General features: G+C 39.4%; 1 protein-coding gene across 2 annotated transcripts in view; it reads left to right on the top strand.

The window, feature by feature from the left end:
• The window catches only part of RANBP3L (RAN binding protein 3 like), a 286,469-nt gene that overhangs the window by 36,004 nt on the left and 237,264 nt on the right, over positions 1-13,201 (top strand). The window lies entirely within an intron of this gene.

Raw genomic sequence — 13,201 nt, 5'->3', positions numbered from 1 at the left:
CCAGTATTACTTTGATTCCTAAACCAGAGACCCAGTAAAAAAAGGGAACTACAGGCCAATATCCCTGATGAATATGGATGCAAAAATTCTCAATAAGATACTAGCAAATTGAATTCAACAGCATATAAAAAGAATTATTCATCATGATCAAGTGGGATTCATTCCTGGGATGCAGGGCTGGTTCAACATTCGCAAATCAATCAACATGATACATCACATTAATAAAAGAAAAGATAAGAACCATATGATCCTGTCAATCGATGCAGAAAAGGCCTTTGACAAAATCCAGCACCCTTTCTTAATAAAAACCCTTGAGAAAGTCGGGATAGAAGGAACATACTTAAACATCATCAAAGCCATTTATGAAAAGCCCACAGCTAACATTATCCTCAATGGGGAAAAACTGAGAGCTTTTTCCCTGAGATCAGGAACACAACAGGGATGCCCACTCTCACCGCTGTTGTTTAACATAGTGTTGGAAGTTCTAGCATCAGCAATCAGACAACAAAAGGAAATCAAAGGCATCCAAATTGGCAAAGGTGAAGTCAAGCTTTCGCTTTTTGCAGATGACATGATATTATACATGGAAAATCCGATAGACTCCACCAAAAGTCTGCTATAACTGATACATGAATTCAGCAAAGTTGCAGGATACAAAATCAATGTACAGAAATCAGTTGCATTCTTATACACTAACAATGAAGCAACAGAAAGACAAATAAAGAAACTGATCCCACTCACAATTACACCAAGAAGCATAAAATACCTAGGAATAAATCTAACCAAAGATGTAAAAGATCTGTATGCTGAAAACTATAGAAAGCTTATGAAGGTAATTGAAGAAGATATAAAGAAATGGAAAGACATTCCCTGCTCATGGATTGGAAGAATAAATATTGTCAAAATGTCAATACTACCCAAAGCTATCTACACATTCAATGCAATCCCAATCAAAATTGCACCAGCATTCTTCTCGAAACTAGAACAAGCAATCCTAAAATTCATATGGAACCACAAAAGGCCCCGAATAGCCAAAGTAATTTTGAAGAAGAAGACCAAAGCAGGAGGCATCACAATCCCAGACTTCAGCCTCTACTATAAAGATGTAATCATCAAGACAGCATGGTATTGGCACAAAAACAGACACATAGACCAATGGAATAGAATAGAAACCCCAGAACTAGACCCACAAACGTATGGCCAACTCATCTTTGACAAAGCAGGAAAGAACATCCAATGGAAAAAAGACAGTCTCTTTAACAAATGGTGCTGGGAGAACTGGACAGCAACATGCAGAAGGTTGAAACTAGACCACTTTCTCACACCATTCACAAAAATAAACTCAAAATGGATAAAGGACCTGAATGTGAGACAGGAAACCATCAAAACCCTAGAGGAGAAAGCAGGAAAAGACCTCTCTGACCTCAGCCGTAGCAATCTCTTAGTTGACACATCCCCAAAGGCAAGGGAATTAAAAGCAAAAATGAATTACTGGGACCTTATGAAGATAAAAATCTTCTGCACAGCAAAGGAAACAACCAACAAAACGAAAAGGCAACCAACAGAATGGGAAAAGATATTTGCAAATGACATATCGAACAAAGGGCTAGTATCCAAAATCTATAAAGAGCTCACCAAACTCCACACCCGAAAAGCAAATAACCCAGTGAAGAAATGGGCAGAAAACATGAATAGACACTTCTCTAAAGAAGACATCCGGATGGCCAACAGGCACATGAAAAGATGCTCAGTGTCGCTCCTTATCAGGGAAATACAAATCAAAACCACACTCAGATATCACCTCACACCAGTCAGAGTGGCCAAAAAGAAGAAATCAGGAGACTATAGATGCTGAAGAGGATGTGGAGAAACGGGAACCCTCTTGCACTGTTGGTGGGAATGCAAATTGGTGCAGCCGCTCTGGAAAGCAGTGTGGAGGTTCCTCAGAAAATTAAAAATAGACCTACCCTATGACCCAGCAATAGCACTGCTAGGAATTTACCCAAGGGATACAGGAGTACTGATGCATAGGGGCACTTGTACCCCAATGTTTATAGCAGCACTCTCAACAATAGCCAAATTATGGAAAGAGCCTAAATGTCCATCAACTGATGAATGGATAAAGAAATTGTGGTTTATATACACAATGCAGTACTACAGGGCAATGAGAAAGAACGAAATATGGCCCTTTGTAGCAAAGTGGATGGAACTGGAGAGTGTGATGCTAAGTGAAATAAGCCATACAGAGAAAGACAGATATCATATGTTTTCACTCTTATGTGGATCCTAAGAAACTTAACAGAAACCCATGGAGGAGGGGAAGGAAAAAAAAAAAAAAAAAAGAGGTTAGAGTGGGAGAGAGCCAAAGCATAAGAGACTGTTAACAACTGAGAACAAACTGAGGGTTGATGGGGGGTGGGAGGGAGGGGAGGGTGGGGGATGGGTATTGAGGAGGGCACCTTTTGGGATGAGCACTGGGTGTTGTATGGAAACCAATTTGACAATAAATTTCATATATTGAAAAAAATAAAGTGAGGTTAATTGAAGATCTCAGAAAAATTATATTTGATTAACGCACATGGCCACTCACAGAAAGTTCTCTCTTCTGTTAATAGCAGCCAAATTTATACACACAGAAAAAAATTCTTAAGACCATGCAAATTCAGTTGAATTCCATGCATTCATTATATTCATTGAAAACCTGTAGTAATGTCCACGCCAAAGTGTTATTTTAAGAAAAAAATTAAAAATGTACACTAAAACATGACCAAGATTAAACTGAAGAAAACAGTAAATAAGCATAATTTATGTTTTATTTTTAAAAGTATGGCATCACACATATTCAAGTGTGTTATACCAGGTTCATTCCCCCGAAGTGGCATTTTAAAGTGTTAAGCATTGTTAAATATCAAAAAAATATGAGTCTACCTTTACAAGGTAGTATAATTCATTGTGGCATAATTCAAAGTACTGTGCCAATAATAAATAGTATAATCAAGTTTCAAACTTCTTTTCAAATATATTTAAAGGAAAGCATATAGACACACATTTATATGTACACAATTTATTATACTCAGGTAATTAAAGATATTTTATAAGAGTAAACAGTTTTACCCCTCAGCTTGTTTGTACACTTATATAGATTTTTAATACTCGTTCAAAGAGTTTCAATTCCTGTGTATACAGATTTTCATGAGAAGGAATAAAGATAAAATTTAATTTTACAGGAACACACATTGTCTTCCTTCACAAAATAACCCATAGTCATTCAAGATTGATAAGAACTAATCTTTAAGAAAGCAACTGTTGTTGGGGCCCCTGGGTGGCTCAGTCAGTTAAGGGTCGACTTTGGCTCAGGTCATGATCTTGCCATTTGTGAGTTTGAGCCCCACAGTGGGCTCTGTGCCGACAATGCTGAGCCTGCTTGGGATTATCGCTCTCTGCCCCTCCCCTGCTTTCACTCTCTCTCTAGATATATAAAAGCTTAAAAAAATAAGTACTGCAACCCAGGTTCCTTATTAAAATGAAGTGTTACACAGCCCCCCCCCAAAAGAAGGAAATTCTGCCATTTGTGATAACATGGATGGACTCTGAGGGTGCTATGCTAAGTGAAATAAATTAGAGAAAGACAAATACTGTATTTACTTGTATTATTCACTTATACGTGGAATCTAAAAAAAAAAAACAAAACAAAACCCCAAACTTATAGATACAGAGAATAGATTGATGGCTGCCAGGGTGGGGAGTCAAGGGACAGGAGAGCTGGGTGAAGGTGGTCAAAAGGTACAAACTTCCAGTTGTGAGATTAATTAATTCTGGGTATGTAAGGTATAACATGCTGACTGTAGTTAATAATACTGTATTATTTATTTGAACATGGCTAAGAAAGTATATCTTAAAAGTTCTTATCAAAAATTGTAGCTATGAGGTGATAGATTTTAACTACACTTATTGTGATAATCATTTTATTGTATACACATATATCAAATCACTATGTTGCATACCTTAAGCTTAGATAATGTTATATGTCAGTTATATTTCAATAAAACTGGAAAAAAATAGAAAAGAAGGGAAAGGTCAGCTGATGCTCCACTGACTTAGTTTACCTAGGTAGCAGCAGCAGCAGAAGTGATGTAATTTGGATAACGTCCCTGATTACAAGGTCATAGGTGAAAAATGCCTCCCACAGTGATATCCTTAAAGAAAGACATTTATCTCCAGCTCAAACTCGCTAGCATTGATTCCGTGGCGTGTCACGAAGAACATTGGCTGATAGAGCTCCATGATGCTGGATAAATGACATTTTGCTGTATGACATTTGGTTTAATGTTATCACAAGGAACTAAGCCCGGATAAACTGAAGCCATAAGAGTGAACTTTAAGATAATTTGTATAGGGCCAAGTACGGAGTTCTACAGGAAACATTCAAAATAGAAATTTTGTTTCTTTCTACTAAGAGTCTAAAAACTCAAAGGTGGCCTGATCACTGTATACAGAAAGGAGGTTTGGGGGAACCAAGGTGGATCAGTCGGTTAAGCGACTGCTTCTTGATCTCGGCTCAGGTCATGATCTCATGGTTCATGGGATCAAGCTCCACATTGGACTCTATGCTAACAACATGCAGCCTGCTTGGGATTCTCTCTCTGCCTCTCTCTCTCTCTCTCTGCTCCTACCCTGCTCATGTGCACACTGTCTCTCTCAAAATAAAGAAATAAACTTTATTTATTTGTTTATTTATTTAAATGTTTATTATTTATTTTTGAGAGAGAGAGAGACAGGGTGCAAGCAGGGGAGGGGCAGAGAGAGGGAGGGAGACACAGAATCTGAGGCAGCCTCCAGGCTCTGAGTTGTCAGCACAGAGCCCCACGAGTGAACCATGAGATTGTGACCTGAGGTGAAGTCTGACACTTAACCAATTGAGCCACCCAGGTGTCCCAGAAATAAACTTGAAAAAAAAAAGGGGGGGGGTTGTTTCTTTGTTTGTTTTTAAAAGAAAGGAGGTTTTGGGGCACAGGACTAGGCAGTTTTTTGTTTGTTTGTTTTGTTTTGTTTTGTTTATGAAATCATTTCTGCCCTTACCATTTTGGCTCCTTGTAGCTCAGATCAATTGTTTTATTTATCAGTATGTGCCAGGCATACCAGACAAAAGGTAAAATGCAGCAAAACAAATCAAAGTAGAATGGTCTCCCTCGTAGAAAACGTATACTCTGCGGAATTCTGACTGGTGTCCTATGAGCTCAGGGTTCCAGACAGCAACCAAAAGTAAATAAATACAACCGAGTAAAGCTGATGATCTAATTGGTGTTATTAAGTGATTCACAAATCAGGGCAGCATCAGGTCCAGCAGGTAGAGGGGAGCTCCATTCAGCTTAATGAAAGAAAGGTTTTTAAAGGCAGAGAGAGGCATAACAAAAAGAAGAAATGTATTAGCAAGGAATGCATTCTTTAGCCAAGGTTGACCTCCTGAGGGGAGCGGAAGGGGTCTACCAGCAAACTCTCTAGTATTGACCAGGAAATTTCATGCTGACTGGTTAAAGGTTACATTCCTGGGGGGGGTTGAAACTGGAGTTGGGTTAGGTGTTAAGTCTGGGTTTCCTGACTTGGGGCCTTAACCTAAGTAATACCATTTTGGGCCTATGGTTTTCTTAACAGTTCCCTCCTTTTGATCAGACTTCCTCTAACTCAGACATGTGATCAAAATTTAAGACATTAGTGCCACTCTCAGCTACCTCTTGCTGGTTCTCTCAGGTTTGCTGATCCTTCACTGGCATTCGCGGGCCGTGACATTTTGCTTTATCTCTGTACGTTATGGCTTTAGGTTCACATTCCTTAAGTCGGTCATCTTCTGTGTGCCTTTTCTGACGTTCCAGTCTTAGGGTGATCTGCTTGCTTGGTGGCTAGCAGCTGTGAACATCCATTTAAAGCTTTTGGATGATAAAAGCTGACATGCAGGCTTGACAGCCTTATTTACATTTGCCCTAACCAGGGAAATAGGGACCTGCCAGAGGGAGTAAATCCTGAATCATGAAAGCTTCCTGCAACATCCTTTTTAACTCAATAATGTGAATTTAGAGGAGTCGACCAATGAGATGTCTTATTTTGCTTGTGAAAAGTTAGGGGCACAGGTAGATTTTTTCCCTAGCCTTAAATAAAACATTGTTCGAATTGCAGAGGTTACCCCCACCCCGCACCCTCAGTAATGGCCTTGGAGGTGAAGATGAGGCATTATCTTTCTAGGCCAATGCCAACAGAAAGGAAAGGAAAAGAAGGAGACAGCGTTTCACGTTCAGTTAAACTGTGAATTCTTGATCTGTCGTCTTGGGCAGAAAGAGTCCGCCTCAATGTCACTACTGCTTTTCCTCGTCAATTTGATTTGGAGGCTCCAGCCTCTATATAGGACCAGGTGCCACATGGAGCCTTCTTTAGCTGTGTGATATGAGCCCAGGGCTTGATACGTTCTAGCTCTGTAGCAGTGTCTGTGGTCAGCAGAGCTTGGTAAGTTCCTTTTCAGTGGGGCTCCAGAGCTGGTTTTCTCTGATAACATTTCCAAAATACCTAAACACCAGGCTCTAAACTATGATCAACAGAATCCTTTGTGGTTTTTTGTTTTTTATATATATATATTTTTAAAAATTCTTTTTAATGTTTATTTTTGAGAGAGAGAGAACGTGCATGTGCGTGTGTGGGGGAGACGTAGAAAGAGAGGGGGACAGAGTATCTGAAGTAGGCTCTGCACTGACAACTGACATGCAGGGCGCAAACCATGAGATCATGACCTGAGCGGAAGTCAGACGCCTGACCGACTGAGCCACCCAGGTGCCCCTCAGCGGAATCCTTTGAATTGGGACCCAAGAAGGCTTCTTTCATCTGTTGATGACAGGCTTGAACATATGCATTAGAGACTTACAGTAGGTAGCCACACTAGCATGAGACAACAGGGATCAGCCGAAGGTTGTACACTGGCAGAATTCCAAGAAGTCTGCAAGGTTTTGTTAAGACTTGTATGATTTGCTCAGTGAAGTGGATGCCTTGATCACTGGAGATTATAGAAGGTATATCATATCCTAAGTGGGAAACACATTTTTGAACGGCTTTTCTTCTTATTTTCCTACTGTGAGAGCATCAGGAAAGGCTTCAGCCCATCCAGAAAACATGTGTAACAAGAACATATTGATAATACTTACAAAGTGGCATCTGTATGAATGAGGTTAAACTGTAGGTGTTCAGAGGGTCCAGAGGGAATAAGTCTGAGGCCTCGGAGACAAAAACAGTTTCCAGGATTATGGACATGCCAAATCACACTTTTTTTTTTTTTTTTTTATAGAAGTTTCCCACTAATGTCTATTTATAATCTGAGTCCTCTGAAATGCACTGTGGTGGGTGAAGGAATGCAAAAACTGAAAAAGGGGGTTTGTCAGGGAGCCGGGAAGAACCAAACAGCCCTCTGGGTTTTCTCGCAGCCCTGATATTTCATTTAATGGACTTCATCTGCATGTGTCACAATCTTTATAGAATCTGTTGCTGCTGCCTTGTGTGGAAGTCCAGCCGATGACATTATTAAAATTTTTTTTCAAGGATTTCTTTTCCACAAACCTGTAACTTTCTTTTTAAATTTAGATTTTGTCTTAAGGTTTCCTTTTTTATTTTATTTATTTATTTATTTATTTATTTATTTATTTATTTATTATTTTATTTTTAGGGGCGTCTAGGTGGCTCAGTCAGTTAAGTGTCAGACTTGGGCTCAGGTCATGATCTCACCATTCACCGGTTTGACCACACATTGGGCTGTGCACTCCCAGTGCAGAGCCTGCTTGGGATTCTCTCTCCCTCTCTCTCTGCCCCTCCCCCACTCATGCTTTTTCTCTCTCTCAAAATAAACAAATAAACTTAAAAAAAAAAAAGATTTTGTTTTTAAGTAATCTCTGCACCCAATATGAGGTTCAAACTTACAACCTGAGTTCAAGATTCCCATGCTCTACCGACTAAGCCAGACAGATGCCCTGAAAGTTTTCTCTTTGAATAGCCAGTCTTATTTTAGGACAAAATTACTTTCTTTTTCCTCAACAAAAATGTATTTCTATTTGTCATGCTTTTTCTTACCAAAACTTTCCTGCATATAGAATTGTTACCCTTATTATTTCCAGTAGTCTTAATTACATTTATTAGAATTTGTAACTCCCAGAATTCTTAATTTTGAGTGAAAGCTTATAAGTAAGCAATTGTGAACTGTTACACCAGTATTCTTTAGATTGCAAATTTATGAATAATTTTTAGAAGTATATGCCTTTTTCATTTTTCCAATGTCGTGCTAACACATCTAAAATATCTTTTAGTTTCTTTGCAATAAGAAGCCAAAAGTAGAAAACCTGTGTTCAGTAATTAATGTTTTAGTATTTTATCTTATTTGGAAATGATCTGGATATTTAAAGAACTTAACTTATCATTTGACCTCATTCAGAAAAACTTTTAAGGTTTTAGGTTGCCCAAAAAGCTTTAGGAAAGCTATTTAAGTAGACATAAATATTGCTGAAAAGTTCCTTTTTAAACTTTTCTTGCTAACTTTTACTTAATTCACTTCTGTTCAGTAATTATGTTTAGATTACCTACGAAAACTTCATTCAACATTAGACAACTTCAGCCATTATCCTAAACTATTAATTTTTTGTTGACAAATCTTTTTTTTTATAATTTATTTATTTTTTTTAAATTTACATCCAAGTTAGTTAGCATATAGTACAACAATGATTTCAGGAGTAGATTCCTTAATTCCACCCCTTACCCATTTAGTCCATCCCCCCTCCCACATGTTTATAAATCTTGTATGAGACTACATGAGCTTATTTGGCTAGTAAATTCAGGTAGAATAAAATTTTTGTATTTAATGCTGATAACTCTAAAGACATGTCTGTTTTAATTAAACCATCAACCTTAAACTAGCTTTACATATCAAATATTTTCCCAGTTCACATGCACTTGAAAAAAATTGGGGTTAATTTCTATCTTTTTGAGTATTTTAAATTGCCCAGTCATTACAAGTGCTTGTCCTCAAACCCACTGAATAGAGCTCTTTTTGAAATTAATTTTAGCAATATCATCTGGGGGTAGAACAGTACCTCACATTTGTAACATAAACACAAACACACAGGCGCAAAGACCTCATAGTTACTAATATTTGTGGAGAAGATTTTTAAGATTTGTATTTGTCCCTGAAATTAATGTTAAGGGACCTGTGCTAGAGTTTGGGAACAAGTACCCTTTTAGCGGTTTGTATTTTTAAAAAAGGCCTCCTTCTCTTTCTTTTAGTCTCAGGTGATTGTGGGCTGTGTTTACATTTCAAAGACATGATAAGATGTTTAACTTCAAGGAACAATGAAAGAATGTAAGTTTCTGTAAGGAGGACTTTGGTTTCCTAAGGCCAATGATTTACTAACCTTTTAAGATGAACAAAAGGAAGTTTGGGGATTGGTAAGAAATAGATAAATTTAGAATTGCCTCTGGAGCTGATTTTTGTTTTCCAAAAGATTTGTAAGATAAGGACAGTTGCTCTTACTTAAAGAATTGAATTGTCACTTGAATGACATCATAGGTTGATCTACCTTTCCTACTATATTATCCTCAATTTGTTTCTTTCCCTCTGAGTACATAATTAGAATTTTAAATCTTTTTAGCGGTATTGAGTACCCCTCCCCCTCGCCCTGGTTGGGTGTAAAACAGGTCCTCAAAGAGGGTGCAAAGGATATTACCTTCCCCAAACTCCCAAAGACAGACAAAAGAAAGACCCGATGACTGGGGCTGTCCCAGGCAGGCAGAAAGCCAAGCCCAGTTATGCAAAATGAGTCAAGCAAGAAAGCAACTGCTATCTCTGGGAGAGAGAGTGATGCAGGCTGCCTGGGTAGGAGGACCCAGTAGGGGATCTGCAGGACCAGCCAAAAGGGCCCTTGGCTTTGCACGGAATAGAAATCAAACTCCCAGGGAAAGTGAGAGCAGAGTTTGCATAATAGTGTAAGTGATGGGGCGTAGCAGGTGGAGCATCTGGGAGACACAGAGAGGATAGGACACTCTTGTTTCTGCTGGGGGTCTGGGGTTTTTATTGAGGATGCTGGTCTTGTGAATGTGTCCTCTCAGACATCTAGGAATGGTCAAAACAAGGACAAGTGCTCAGGCGTCCTCCATAAGTCACTGATGGCCTGGAGCCGTGGGTATTGGTGTCTAGGTGTGTGGAGTCAGTGGTATTGGGAAATGGTACCTGAGGACTCTGCCTGGTCATTCCTTAGATGTTATCTATTGTTCTGGAAGACTCCAAAGAAATCATTAATTTCTTGACCTTTACCAAGAGGACATACAGTATCTGAACTATAAGGCATGTGAAAAGTTGGGGTGCAGGTCCTAGCAAGAATAGCAGCAGGAAAAGGAGCAAAAAAAAAAAAAAGTGTTTTTCATGGGGTCCTTCAGTTTCCCTGTCCCAAAAGGGTTAATAACCAATGGGTCTGGATTTGGAAAGGCAGGGACAGTGTGAGATTTTATTTTCGTCTCTTGACTGAGCACTACAGACAGAGATTCAGAAGAACAGATTCTGTTAAGAGTTTTCATCTTTACTGGCTTCTGCCAATTTTTCCAGGATCCTCTCTGCAGGCTCTAGTATCTCTGAGTCTCCCCAAAATGTCTCAGTGTCGTGAACTCTGAGGGGCCCATATGGGGGGGCTCCTTTGAAGGTAGATATGGGGGTATCTGTAAGGCCAATGACTTGGAAGCATTTTGTTTATATTGTGTAGTCTTTTCAGGGTGGAAAAATAATTCAGACTAGGATGAGTACTCAAAGGAAGAAAGAAGAAAGCAATAGTTCTGTCAGTCTTACAGTCTTTTCTTTTAGGTACCTCCCACATCTTTAATTTTTCATTAGCTTTTTGCAACAAAACTTTCAATGAAACGATTTTGGAATTTTGAAACCTTTTGGAGGTTTTTGCTTGCCAACTAAAATGGGTATACTGTTCAGTTGAATTGGAGAACACTTTCTCTCAAATGAACTTCTCAAATGAACGATTTTGTCTAATTGGAATATTCCATTGGTCATTGTGATTCCTGTTCAGTTGAATTGGAGGACACTTTCTCTCAAATGAACTTCTCAAATGAACGATTTTGTCTAATTGGAATATTCCATGGTCATTGTGATTCCATTTTGCTTTTAGTAAAATTTTGCCATTTTTATAGGTATTCACAGCTCCCTGCCTCAGTTTTTGGACATGAGATGACTTCCAGGTGTGCTGGAAGGCGCGGTGCCAGACTCTTTTTTTTGTTTTGTTTTTGTTTTTTAAGTTTATCTATTCATATCGAGAGAGAGAGAGAGAGAGAGAGAGCATGAGCAGGGGAGAGGCACAGAGAGAGGGAGAAAGAGAATCCCAAGCAGGCTCTGGGCTCTCAGCGCTGAGCCTGATGTAGTGCTCGATCCCACGGACTGTGAGATCATGACCTGAGCTGAAACCAAGGGTCAGACACTCAACCGACTGAGCCACCCAGGAACCCCGGCACCAGACTCTTTAGAATTTAAGGATCCCATTAGCTAAGACTTTATTTACACAATACAAGAAAAACAAACATACGCACCTTAACACACCAGCAGTAACTGAAAGATGTTATTGCAGACTGGCCAAGAGAAGGCTGTGTGCACCATCAGCAATTTCCAGAATAGACTAAGTCAGCAAAGTCCAGCAAATACAGAATACAGGTGGGAACTGGGGAAGGGACTCCAGTGTAGAACTGTGGACTGAACCAAGGGCCAAGGGCAGGTGCTCTGTTAGAGGCTCCTATCAGTCTCCACTGACCCGTTAACCTTAGACTGGAAAGCCAATTAAGTTGGTAGCTTGAATTCAAAAAGAGCAGAGCTCAAACCAAGAGGGACTCACCATTGGCCCTCAGAGATGGTGAAAAAGACCGTGAACTCAAAAGGGTTTGCAAGGCATCATGTTTGTTTCTTATTGTCCCTGAATGCTGTCAAAAGTTCACTTTGGATCCCATCGTTGCCACCAAATCTGTTAAAAACCAAAACTGAACCAAGCAAATCTGACGGTCTAGTTGGTTTTATTAAACGACTCATGAATTAGGCAGCATTTCATCCAGCAAGCAGAGGGTAGCTCCAGTGAACTACACAAAAGGCAGAGAGAGGGCAAAACAAAAAGAAGGAAGGACTATATTAACAAGGAATGTGTTGCTTTGGGAAGGTTGCCCTCCTAAGGGGACCCAAAGGAGTGTTTCAGTAAATTCTCTAATATTCACCAGGGAATTAATTCCATCCTGACTGGTTAAAGGTTACATTCCTGGGGAAAGCTCGCATTAAGATATTACATTAGGTATTAAGATTAGGTTTTAAGGTTAGGTATTAAATCTCAGCTTACTGACCTGGGGTCTTAACCTAAGTGACACCATTTTGGGCCTGTGGTTTTCTCTTAAATACAAGCTTAAGGCTTGAAAACTAGAGTGTAATCTTCTCGTTTCACAGATGGACAGAGTCCCAGGGAGGTAAAGTGACTTGCGTAAGGTTTCACAACTAATTCTAGACTGAAGGGCAGTAGAAATGTGACAGTAGTTCAGGACAGGCTATCCCAGTATGCTTTATTATGTTCATCATTTTGAGCTGTAGTCACTTGAAAAACAATACATGCAGGAAAAGGCTTTCCCTGATTTCCCCTTATCTGCCAGAGGACAGGTCAGGCAATAGGAACTGGGTTGTCCTCAAGCCCCTCCCTCCCTAGGAATGTCATTAACTGGGGAAGATTGATCATAGGAGAAGAGACTAGAAATTAATACCAACCCTGACAAACTTTGTCACTGTCTTATCTCCCATCTATACATGTTTCCCCCAAGAGTAAATGATCTGCCTCCCTCCCTCCTCTTTCCCTATTAAGATAGTATTTAATCCTGAGTTCTAAAGCCACCTCTGGGTCTTACTCATTTTCCTTGCATATCTCCTGTGAATGCATAATGTATACATGCTAATGATGTATTTCTCCTGTCAGTCTGCCTTTTATCTCAGCTTAGAACTCAGAAGGGTAGAGGGAAGATGGTGTATTTCTCCCCTAAAAGGCAGATCTAGATTTTTATAAAAAACAAAACAAAACAAAACAAAAACAAAACCCTGGTGTGCCATTCTCTCCACAGATGGATGCATCCTCCATTGTAAGAGAAACCAGCGCTGTCCCGTGTAGCA

The sequence above is a fragment of the Neofelis nebulosa genome, chromosome 1 (genome assembly GCF_028018385.1).
Source record: "Neofelis nebulosa isolate mNeoNeb1 chromosome 1, mNeoNeb1.pri, whole genome shotgun sequence".
NCBI lineage: Eukaryota > Metazoa > Chordata > Mammalia > Carnivora > Felidae > Neofelis > Neofelis nebulosa.
This window is presented reverse-complemented; position numbering and strand designations above follow the sequence as displayed.